Raw genomic sequence first — 12,196 nt, forward strand, 5'->3', positions numbered from 1 at the left:
GAAAGAGCCATGGATCGGCTCTAAAATAAAAGGATTATTCGTAAATTTGAGTATAGTTGAAGTATAACATGGGCAAACACAACATTTTGCAATTGGGATAAATTTGGTTTGAAATGGTTTTTATTCTTGTTTTATTTCTCTATATCATTAAAACATAAAATAACTCATGCCAATTATTAAATGTAATTAATAAAAGAAATACCAAAATGTATTCTTTTTATATAATTAGGAAGCACTCCGACTTGGTTATTTGTTTAAGCTCAAAGAATATTATTATTTGTGGCAGTCTGTATTGTAGTTAATTTCCTTGAAAGTACTGTCAAATATTTTTAGTACTATAAATTCAGGTAATTTTCACAAAGCTGGAGCTTTCACACACGTAAAACACACGTGCACACGCGTACACACCAAATTCAAATGTGTGTGTGTAATAAGTGTGAAAAATTTCATTAATGCAGTGCGGCTGCTGAGCTCTCAGCCGTCTGCTATTGTCACCCTCCTCTGGGACCTGTGAGGGCTAGCTAGCTAACTAACATCATCACCATGGAGACCACAGCAACTATGCCCCCACACTGGCACGCACACTTTGCAGCCCCCGTACCTCTGGTCTTTGTTTTTGTTCACTGATAAAGCGCATGTGACTCGCAGGGCTTAGCGCCGCTTCTCCACACGCTCACACACACATACACGCACTCACGCACACACACACACCCTCACACACACAAATGGAAAACTAAGCTAACATAATGATTTTTAATTATGGACCCTCGCAGCCGGCCAAGAAGGAAACATGGAAAGTCAGCGGGATTTGTCTTAGTGGGGTTCCCCTCGCCTCACATAAAATACATTACCTGCCTTTTCATTCGATTGTTTTTGGTATTGATCAATGCAACTATTCTCCACAGTTGTACGCCGATCTATAAAATGTGAATCCAAACATTTTGATGTGTGTTTTAAAACTAAGAAATTACACCAAACTTATAGCTGTTGTGTAAAAAAGCAAAATTGACCATTTCTATTTCGGTAAAAACAAAAAAAAGATTCAAAATACCTTATTGGCCCGAATATAAGACAATATTTTTTGCATTGAAATAAGACTGAAAAAGTGAGGGTCGTCTTACATTCGGGGTCTAGACATTATACCCATTCACAACGTTAGACGCACCAGATATCTTTAAAGCGAATGCTGAACTTAAGTCCCCAGGCCAAAGCGAACCACGGTCACAAAGAAGAAAAATAAAAATAGCTGTTAGAAAGGTTCCTATGTTGATGTTAAAATGTTAGAAAGTTACGTCACCATGCCTTAAGTCTCGCATAAGTTACCTCAGCTTATCGCGATTGTTGGAGTTTGTGCGCAGCGGTAAGTTAAAGGTTGCTGGTATCGACTGAGTATGTTGCTGTGATCGTGTGCATCTTTGACACAAAGTGAGTATATACATCTCATTGTTACTACTGTCTACCGTTGTGCCGTTTGTCTGATCGCGGTTTATTCCGTGTGTGCACCGTTTGATTGATAGTTTCGGTGCGCTACTTTAAGTTTGCCTCGCATTGTTCGTGTAGCCGTTACGCAGCGGCACTAACGGTTGCCAGCAAATGTATTTTGTTGTCTCGATGACTTATGTTTGGTGTGTTGCCGAGAGTATTTCATTTATGGTTATTTAGTATAGCGGAACCGTTATGCGCAGTTAGTTATGTAATGTGTGCCGTCTACTAGTGTTGTGTGACGTCAGAAGTTGAGCGTTGACTTACGTGCTGTATTTCTGTCTGTTGCAGAACCACACACCACACACACACCCCACACACCCTTCACATGCTTCATACAATACTCACACACACAAGAATCACATTTACACACCCAAAGACTCACCCATGTACACTACACACAGCTGCTCTCACGTGCTTACGACCAAACGTGTGCCTATACCCTTTTGCCAGTTTTCCTGTATGCCCCTATGAGCCACAGTGCCTGTTACTTTTTTGCCAATAATTCAGTAAAGCAATCAAAACTGAACCATGTCTTCCCTCCTGTTTTCTGACCGACACCCGGGGCGAAAAAAGCATAACCATCAGAGCCAACCCCCTATACAGTCCTCAGGCTCCCCAACAATAGCGGTAGCAGTTTGCATTACTTTATTGCAATGTTTTTCCTTATTCAGATTTGTTTCAAGACTACAGTTACAGTTAGACTTCACTTTGATGGTTAATGCAGTTATTGCAAATTTGTTGTTTTATCACAGTAGATTAGATTCTTTACATTTCAAAAACCAGAAGCCGTTCATTTACAAATGTGATTGCACTTTAGTTTACATATTTAAATGTTCAGATATTAAGATGTGATAGACAGTTTTTGCATGATTTGAATGAGGCAAAATAACATGCTTTTTCTCTAGAATATATTGTTATAATCATTTGTTTCAGATTTACTGTAATTATTTTCTGTATAAAAATTAAATTTGGTGTTCAAAAAGTATTTTTTTAAACTTGAGTCTTGAAAAAGAGGGGGCCATCTGATAATCAAGGTCGTCTTATATTTGGGCCAATACGGTAGTATACAGGACTGTCTCAGAAAATTTGAATATTGTGATAAAGTTCTTTATTTTCTGTAATGCAATTAAAAAAACAAAAATGTCATACATTCTGGATTCATTACAAATCAACTGAAATATTGCAAGCCTTTTATTATTTTAATATTGCTGATTATGGCTTACAGCTTAAAAAAACTCACATTTTGTCCACAGACGTTCTGGTTTGAGTCACTTCCAGGCACCCGTAACATTTTGCCAGAGTTTGAGTATCATCTGGTCTTGAAGAGACAAAAGCAGCTCCCCAGCCAATGAAGCCGCATGTGCGCTAATTCGTCACCTTATGATGAGGCGACTGTAGACCAAACTGGCTTCAAGGAATTACTCAAAATAAACGGCAGGGAACGGTGTGTGCGTTTGTGCGCGTGTGTGCAAACGAGCGGCAGAGCAGGAGGGGTGAAAATTATTAACCCCGTAAGACGTTGGCCTAATTAATTCCCATTAAATGCGGCAAGCAACCTTGATAGGCGCCAGGCGCTCGGTCAGGTGAACTCATGTAAAATGCTTGTCGGTGTACATTAGCCACACATGTAGTTTTTCATTGGCGGACTCGCTCACCACTTATCAATTATCTGGCCTGCCACCTCGCCATCATCAGAGGAAATCCAGCGGCTTCTTTCGCACCTGCCGACGCAGCACGGGGATTCCGATGGCTCTTTTTGCTTGTTGTGAATCCCCTGCTGAATCCCCTGTGAATCCCCTGCTGTAACGAGCACATGCCCCCAATCAAGCCAATCAACAGCACCTGCCACTGCTCGTTAGGTCAGCCTTATTTAAAACCTGCCATCCAGCCACTTCAAGGTTAGTCTGTCCCGTGATGCTACCTGTTGCCGACTTGCTGCCCGTCTTCAAGCATGTTCTGCTTGCTGCCAGTCCTGACCATCTGCCCGTTCTCGACCACGCTCTGATTGCCGCCCGTCCTGACTCGCTGCTGGTCCCCGACTACGATCGCCGCAAACGCCCCTTCACGTTTGCATTGCTGCTCTTCCCGTCAGGTTACTTCCTGATCCCCGGCTTCCCAGTGCGCAGTAGAACGCATTCCTCCACGCTGCGGCGACACCCGATCACCAGCCATGAGTCGAGTATCCACCCGCTCCAGCTCAAGCTCCAGCACTCACACACGTACAACCAACAGCACATTGTTACTTAAATTGTAAATGGATCATTCAAAGCAAGAAGGAGTTGCTGCGTCTTCTCTGACTGGAGCATTAGGCCAGTTTCTACACAACCAGCGTATTAAACTATTCCTTCACATTGCTCCTGGAGCATTCCTGCGGTTTCGCACCAGGCCTTAGAAAATACGCACCCGCCCACTGAGACTCCGCCCTCCCGTCCCCCTCAAAAGCACCCGTCGCTATGTCATAAAAATAGGAGAGGTTGACGAGTGGCGGGGTTTTTGCCAAGCCCCCGTGCACATAGAGCAGGTCTGTTTGGAAAACACGCGTGCGTGTGTCAAACATGCTTCCAAGTGGAGCCATGTTTTTGGGAAGATTTGCATCAATTTGTCCCCTCTGGCTGCTTCGCTACCTCTCTGGAAGCACATGACCTCCATATTCCGTGTCTCCAGATTGCATGCATGTAGGATTTTTTTTTTGGGCTTTGTGTCAGGTGTTCCCTCACGTGCAAAGCACCACCATGCAGGGCATGGTTGACATTGCCGGGTCACCCTCTGGGCACTCCATTAAAGGCCCAGAGACACCGGTATATGTATAAATCAGTTTTAGTTAGCTTATGGGCTTATAAATATAAATTGACGATCGAAACAACGAAAAGGAAGCTGTTGCTCTGAAAAATATAATTTAAGTTTGCCGCGCAGACGAGTTTGACTGCGCCGAGCCGCCAGCCGGAAGTGACGTCTCATGACGTCTCAAGTTGTACGCGTTTAGCTTCAGTGAATGTAAACAAAAAGAGAAGAGGGGCCAGCGCGGAGACGTCGGGCCAGGTTTGCGGCCAACCCAGCTTGCCTAGCCGTGCCCTCCATTCTCCTGGCGTACGTTTGTTCGCGGGACGACAAGATGGGTTGCGTTCGCCTGATAATATCCACGAACCGGACAGTGCGTGCCTGCTGTGTGCTCGTGTTCACAGTGGCCTGGTTGACTGTCATCTTTCCGGACTCTGCTGTGCATCGGGAGTGGCTAGCGTGCTATCACTCTTATTGTTCATCTTCTTGTTTTAATTTTCCTGTGTTGTTTACTTGTATGTGCGTTGTGAACTCTGTCTTTTCACCCTGGGATAGTGAGAAACGTAATTTTGATCTCTTTGTGTGTCTTGACATGCGGAGAAATTGACAATAAAGGAGACTTTGAGACTTTGACTTTGAAAAGTATGTCGAAGCGTGACGGGAGGGGCACAGTTCAGAAAACGTGCTCAGCTCGTCGAAAAAATACGATTTAAGCAATAAAATGCGCCTAAAACCTAAACCAAACGCTGCAGATGTTCATTTCTCCATGCGCAGTGGTCAACTCGGCACTCTAAAGCCCCCAAGAGCACTTTTTACTATGCCAACCTAACCAGAAAATGTGCTCAGCTCAGCCCAAGTGAACTGCTAGATTCATCCATCATATTCTGCGTCAAAAGAGGTTTCTGAATCGGATAAAATGATGCTAATATTGCCGCTAGAAACGGAGCTGTCGCTATCATCTGCCATGTTGTTTGGGTTTGTTGACATCCAGATGTACAACTTGTGACGTCACAGTAATGGGGCCGCCAGTGTGGCTTCGTGCGGGACCCGATCGATAAACTGGCATTTCATTTTAGCTTTATTCTTAGTAATCGGTGTCCATTTTTCATTTCCAATGCGGCAAATGTGTTCACTTTACACATTCTATCAAATTCCGTTCTAATTGAAAAAAAAAAGGGATGTCGCTAGGCCTTTAATGCCATATTGTGCCACTCCTGAGTCCAACTTGATGTTTATGTGCTCCTGCTGTGTTTGTGGAGTGTGTTGTTATGAAATGATGGACAATGACTTCAATTCTGCCCGCTGAAGTTGTCCTCTCGCGGGCCTTAATAGGATGCAGGTGGCAGCCCAGGGTTGGCTGGCAGCCATTTTTTAACGCAACTCTGATCGCCCACTCAAAACGACAGGGCAAGGTTTAGGACCGATCAGTGGGGTACGGTGATTTTTGGTGAAGGCTTAGCGTGTATTAAGCTTGGTGGAGCACGAAGGAGGGTTTGAAGACAGGATTGCTCCCCCACAAGACTGGATGGGATGTGGTATTTCAAAAGCTCTCTGGGGGCGGGCCTGAAAGCCTTTAAACATTCACCTCTGGCCTCTCGTGCTCCACAAAGCGAAGGGGGTTGGGCCCAGTTCACAAATCTCACCTTTGCAGAAGCAAAATTTACAAAATTGGTCTGAAACAAAGAACACTTGAAGGCATCACATGGAGAAAATGATGAAGTGCACGGCGCTTGTGTAGAAAGAGAGAACCACTCGGGGGTGCTGGTAGGGTGGGGGCAGTCTTCCTGTTTGATTAGCCATTAGCCCGTGATGGTGTCTGAGCCAGAATGTCATTCCCTTTGATTATGGGGGGTGTAAGCCCCCAGCAATGGCCAACATGCGGCACTTCGGGGGGCTAATTTGCCTTGTTGCTTTTTACGCTCTCCCCTGCCTCGCTGCAATCAAAGGAAGGACAGCAGCAAAACGCACAGACGCTCTGGAAGTGTAAAGCGCATGCCAGGCCACCAGGTGGCCACACTGACTTTGCGTCTTGTGAAAAAGAAGACAAACCGCTCACTCAAGTTTTTCGTCCGCCGCTGCCTGCTTGAATGGCATCTTTACAGTCTGCTTGCAGTCCAAGGTGGAGACCCATCAAACCTGCTTCCTCCCACCTCCTCCTCCCACTTCCCTTCGCAGTTAACGTCTTCACCTCGCCAATTACTTTGTCACTGGCGGCGGCCTCTCGTCGCTTCCTGTTGTCGACATTTGCGAGACAACTTTTTCTCTGCATTGTGTCCTTCAAATAACAAATTTGAAGCCTTTATCCGACAGAAAAATGAGGCCAAAATCTTTTCGTGGCTCGTCACGCAGCACAAAACTCTCATAACTCAGCAAAATTCAACACCTGAAACTTGTTTCATTTGGAAACATCAAAATTGGCAGGTAGTCGTGTCAGCCACAAGTAGACACCCCCAAAAACTTTTAATGATTTCATAGCACAACATATATTGTTGACTTAAAATGGCCGATTCTCATCCATAATGCAGTGTTCTTCTTAGGCATGGCTTCTTGAGACTTTTTGTGGGTCTACTATTTATAGACATAGCCACCAAATTCCGTATTGCCACACAAATCAGTCTTTGCTGACTGAATTTCGCAAAACGATTTCTTTAGCAAAAGAATAACAGTGAGCTGCTTTTCCCCCAAAACAAAACACAAGCAAGCTCCTCTCGGTCAGTGGACAAAAGCTGCGGCAAGTCGAGCGTACACGCACGGCCAAGTAGAATTTTTTTTTTAGAAAAAGTCCTAAAAGAAACGAGGGCTGTGTTGTGGAGAAAAAAAGTGGGGGGCCATGGGGGCGCCATCAAGTGCCGGCTGTTGTGTTGGAGCGCGACCAAGCTGCTGCCATCTTGGGCCCGATTATCGGCTAAGGTATCAAAACGGCCGCCCTGCAAAAGCTCAAGCAAAAGCGCAATTGTAGCCTTGACGTCTTTGATTTCTGGTGCGTTAATGTATGCAACGTGTCAGTTGTGTTCCTTCAAAGTGTCCAAACGAATCAACAAGAAGACTTTTTGAATGCTGACAACTCTGTGTGGTTTGTCAATGCTTTTCACACTGGCGGCTAATGCTATGCGAATGCTACAAACAAGGCTAACGTGCACCGCATTTCTTCTTGATTCCAGGCCTTCATGCTGCACACATGAACAGCTGATGTCCTTAAGCTGCCGTGCTGATTTAATTGTTACGTACGCAGGCGGCAAAGGATAAGACCACGAGCTAATTGAAATGTTATCCCGATCAGATCTGCCTGCCGCGATAATTTAAATGCTACATTTTCTAATGCGTCAATGAGGCAATTACAAACACTTCTCGGTGCGCGTGACGGCCAACAGAGCAAAGGGAGGAGGGATTATCTGCTAATGCAATGAGAATATCATCGGCGCGGGCTCAAAGCACTTGTCGCTATATTAGCCACATGCTTATGATCAACGATGTGTCACTATGGCGACCACCCACCCACCTCAATGTGATGTCACGCGGTGCTAATTTACATTGCAGCTGCGAAACTGTTTCAATGCAACCTGATCTTCCTCAAATTTGTGGAGGAAGAGCCTTACCTTGGCTTTTCCTCATGACGACAAGTCATTGAAGGAGCTGAGGTCAAAACTGAGTTTAGCGTTGACAACACGTGTAACCTTATGAGCTTACGCAAGATGACAATAAAAATGTCCACAGATGCCTTCTTTCGCACATTTTCAGCAGCAGATTTTTTGGGGGGAGTCCACGGACAAGCAGCAGCTGCCCTTGTGCATCCATCAGTGCGTCATCAACTCAAGCGAGAGCCCGCTTGACGTATGGAGATAAATGGCGTACCGCCCGCATTGTCTCGCCGACATGCCCACATTCAATTTCACCGCTTTTGTCACGGGACCCCAAGGGAGGGGGCGAGTGGTGGGATGCAAAATGGAGGAACCCCCGACAAAATACGCGAGCACCCAAAATGTTAGCCGGCTCACTCTTTGTTTGACCTTCTGCCCTCTGGGAAGAGGTACAGGAGCCTGCGCTCCCGCACCACCAGACTCGCCAACAGCTTCTTTCTCCAGGCTGTTAGGGCCCTGAACTCGCTACCCCCTTCTGCGTAGCGTGCGGCACTGTTGCGCTATTTTCGGGAATGTCTGCTGTACGCGCACTTGCTCCTTTTTTTTCTGCTCCTCTTATTTATTTATTTATTGTTGTGTTATTTATTCATTATTTATTCAGCACGCTTTTGTTATACTTGTTTACTTGTTTGTCTGTTATGAGCCATGTCTTGTCACCGTGGGATAGGGGGGAACGAAATTTCGGTTTCTTTGTGTGTCTTTGGCATGTGGAGAAATTGACAATAAAGCTGACTTTGACTTTGACTTTGACTTTGATTTCAGGCTGAATTGTGATTCCGCGACATACTTTCCGTTCGGGACGCACAACTCTTTGGCCTCCCGTGTCATGGATCGAATGGAGCAGGGTGACCAAGTGCAGCTTGGACCAGGGTTTATTGATGGAAACTCAAAAGGCAAACAGACATGACTTAACAAACAATAACTTGACTGACTGACCGGGGCGTGAAACAAGAATACAGCAGGACATGACAACAGCAAGACAGTATGACAACAACAACACAATGATCCGACAGGGAGTGAGGGGCAGACAGGACTTGAATACAAAACACGAAAAACGAGGCAGGTGACCGCGGTTACATTGATTGAGGTGACACAGGAGGAGAGGGGCGATGCGAACAGAAACTATGGCAACCTAGACACATAGCAAAACTGGGGACGAGATGTGACATCCCGTCCAAAATTCAACAGATGCACAAAACAGGACCAGGTGAGGGGCAGCATTCTAGTACCCCGAGCTGACCGTCAATTACTGGGTGCGGTTTTGGCTCCATGGTGGAAGCATCCCACCTTTGGGAATGGAGACGATTGAGTCATTGAGTAACGATTAGCTAAAGCGTGATGTGAAAAAGCGCAGACAAACATGACATTCAACTAAGACGTGTTGCTGGATTCCAACTTCAGATGCAAAAGAAAGACTAGCATGACTTTGAAATTAAAGAATCCTAAAGTGCTACGACAGGGTGCGCATGGGTGCGTTTTGGGGATTAACTTTTAGAGTCTGGGTGGAGGCGTAAGGTGATCCGCATCGGCCGCTGGTTTGACCCTGCCTCTGCCGCCATTGCGCGTGACTACAAGCGACGCGACACTTACGATGCAGACAATGGAGGCCGGCTGCAATTGGGGCAGCTGCACTTGTGAAATCGGTACATGTGCCGACCACGCATTCAAACGTGTCTGGGAACTTGTCGCTCGCCGCTCGACTTTGTTCAGGTCGGTGCTCTAATCCGTGAAATGAGAGAGGTGGTGTGTCCATGTCAAGCTTAGCAGGGGCGACTAACATTTCAGTCTCGTAGACGGCGTCTTTGGTTACTTGACAAAAAGAGGAGGGGGTGCACGCCAGGTTTGTCGGGATGTCGAAGGGGTGAGCGGCTTCAAAGGTATGATCAAGGGAGGAGGAATGTGTCTTTGACATCTTTAGATATGCAATTTCTTTAGCTTTGTGTGGGGGTGCGCCCACCGGGGTGCGTCCCAGGTGACGCATTTTGCTAGCGAGGACGCAACGGCACTAACAGCGGCGGATGTACAACAGGGAGCAATTAGCCCGCAAAAGACTCTAATTAAAATGGCGCCCTTTGATCAGCCTGGGAGGATGGCCATGCAGGGGGTGGGGCCGGCATGGGGGGAGTGGAGGGGGTGCACTGCCAGATCAATCAAAAATGAAATAATTAGCTGCAATTAATGAGTGTAAAAGTCAGCCAATGATACGCTGGACCCACTTTCCTAATTGCCAGAGACAGAGGAAGGGTGGTGGGGGCGGAGCCACACAAGCGCACCCACGCAATGAAGGCACACCACACCTTGGGAGAAGAAACAAAAGAGTCGAAAGTATATAATATTGAAGGAGGAAACAGAAATATTGTGGAAAATTTTGAGAAAATATGAAAATTTGGGTGCTAAAAATATCAAAATACATATACAAAACAGATCAAAACTAAAAATCTTGACAAATATTTAAAAAATCTAACATTACAAACATCCATCCATCCATCCATCCATCCATCTTCTTCCGCTTATCCGGGGTAGGGTCGCGGGGGCAGCAGCTTTAGGAGGGACTCCCAGACTTCCCTCTCCCCAGCCACTTCGTCCAGCTCATCCCGGGGGATCCCAAGGCGTTCCCAGGCCAGCTGAGAGACATAGTCTCTCCAGCGCGTCCTGGGTTGTCCCCGGGGTCTCCTACCGGTGGGACATGCCCGGAACACCTCCCCAGGGAGGCGTCCAGGAGGCATCCTGATAAGATGCCCGAGCCACCTCATCTGGCTCCTCTCAACGTGGAGGAGTAGCGACTCTACTCCAAGTCTCTCCCGGATGACCGAGCTTCTCACCCTATCTCTAAGGGAGAGCCCGGACATCCTGCGGAGAAAACTCATTTCGGCCGCTTGTATCCGAGATATCGTTCTTTCGGTCACGACCCATAGCTCGTGACCATAGGTGAGGGTAGGAGCGTAAATCGACCGGTAAATTGAGAGCTTTGCCTTTTGGCTCAGCTCTCTCTTCACCACAACGGACCGGTACAGAGTCCGCATTACTGCCGACGCTGCACCGATCCGCCTGTCGATCTCACGCTCCGTCCTCCCATCACTCGTGAACAAGACTCCAAGATACTTGAACTCCTCCACTTGGGGCAGGATCTCATCCCCGATCCGGAGAGGGCATTCCACCCTTTTCCGATCAAGGACCATGGACTCGGATTTGGAGGTGCTGACCCTCATCCCGACCGCTTCACACTCGGCTGCGAACCGTTCCAGCGAGAGCTGGAGATCACGGCCTGAAAAAGCCAACAGCACCACGTCATCTGCAAAAAGCAGAGACGCGACGCGAGGTCCCCAAACCGGACCCCCTCAACGCCTCGGCTGCGCCTAGAAATTCTGTCCATAAAAATTATGAACAGAATCGGTGACAAAGGGCAGCCTTGGCGGAGTCCAACCCTCACTGGGAACGAATCCGACTTACTGCCGGAAATGCGGACCAGACTCTGGCATCGGTGATACAGGGACCGAACCGCCCTTATCAGTTGGCTCGGCACCCCGTACTCCCGAAGCACCCTCCACAGAACCTCCCGAGGGACACAGTCAAACGCCTTCTCCAAGTCCACAAAACACATGTGGACTGGTTGGGCGAACTCCCATGCACCCTCGAGGATCCTGCCGAGGGTGTAGAGCTGGTCCACTGTTCCACGGCCAGGACGAAAGCCACACTGCTCCTCCTGAATCCGAGGTTCGACCTCCCGACGGACCCTCCTCTCCAGCACCCCTGAATAGACCTTACCAGGGAGGCTGAGGAGCGTGATTCCCCTGTAATTGGAACACACTTCTTAAAGAGGGGAACCACCACCCCAGTCTGCCAATCCAGAGGCAGTGTCCCCGATGTCCAAGCAACGCTGTAGAGGCGTGTCAGCCATGACAGCCCCACAACATCCAGAGCCTTTAAGAACTCCGGGCGGATCTCATCTACCCCCGGGGCCTTGCCACCGAGGAGTTTTTTAACTACCTAAGTGACTTCGACCCCAGAGATTGGAGAATCCGCCTCAGAGTCTCCAGGCCCTGCTTCCTCAATGGAAGGCGTGTAGGTGGAATTGAGGAGGTCTTCGAAGTATTCTCCCCACCGACTCACGACGTCCCGAGTCGAGGTCAGCAGCACGCTATCCCCACTGTAAACAGTGTTGACGTTGCACTGCTTCCCCTTCCTGAGACGCCGGATGGTGGACCAGAATTTCCTCGAAGCCGTCCGAAAGTCATTCTCCATGGCCTCACCAAACTCCTCCCACGCCCGGGTTTTTGCCTCAGCAACCGCCGAAG

The sequence above is a fragment of the Syngnathus scovelli genome, chromosome 19, assembly GCF_024217435.2.
Source record: "Syngnathus scovelli strain Florida chromosome 19, RoL_Ssco_1.2, whole genome shotgun sequence".
Taxonomy (NCBI): Eukaryota; Metazoa; Chordata; class Actinopteri; order Syngnathiformes; family Syngnathidae; genus Syngnathus; species Syngnathus scovelli.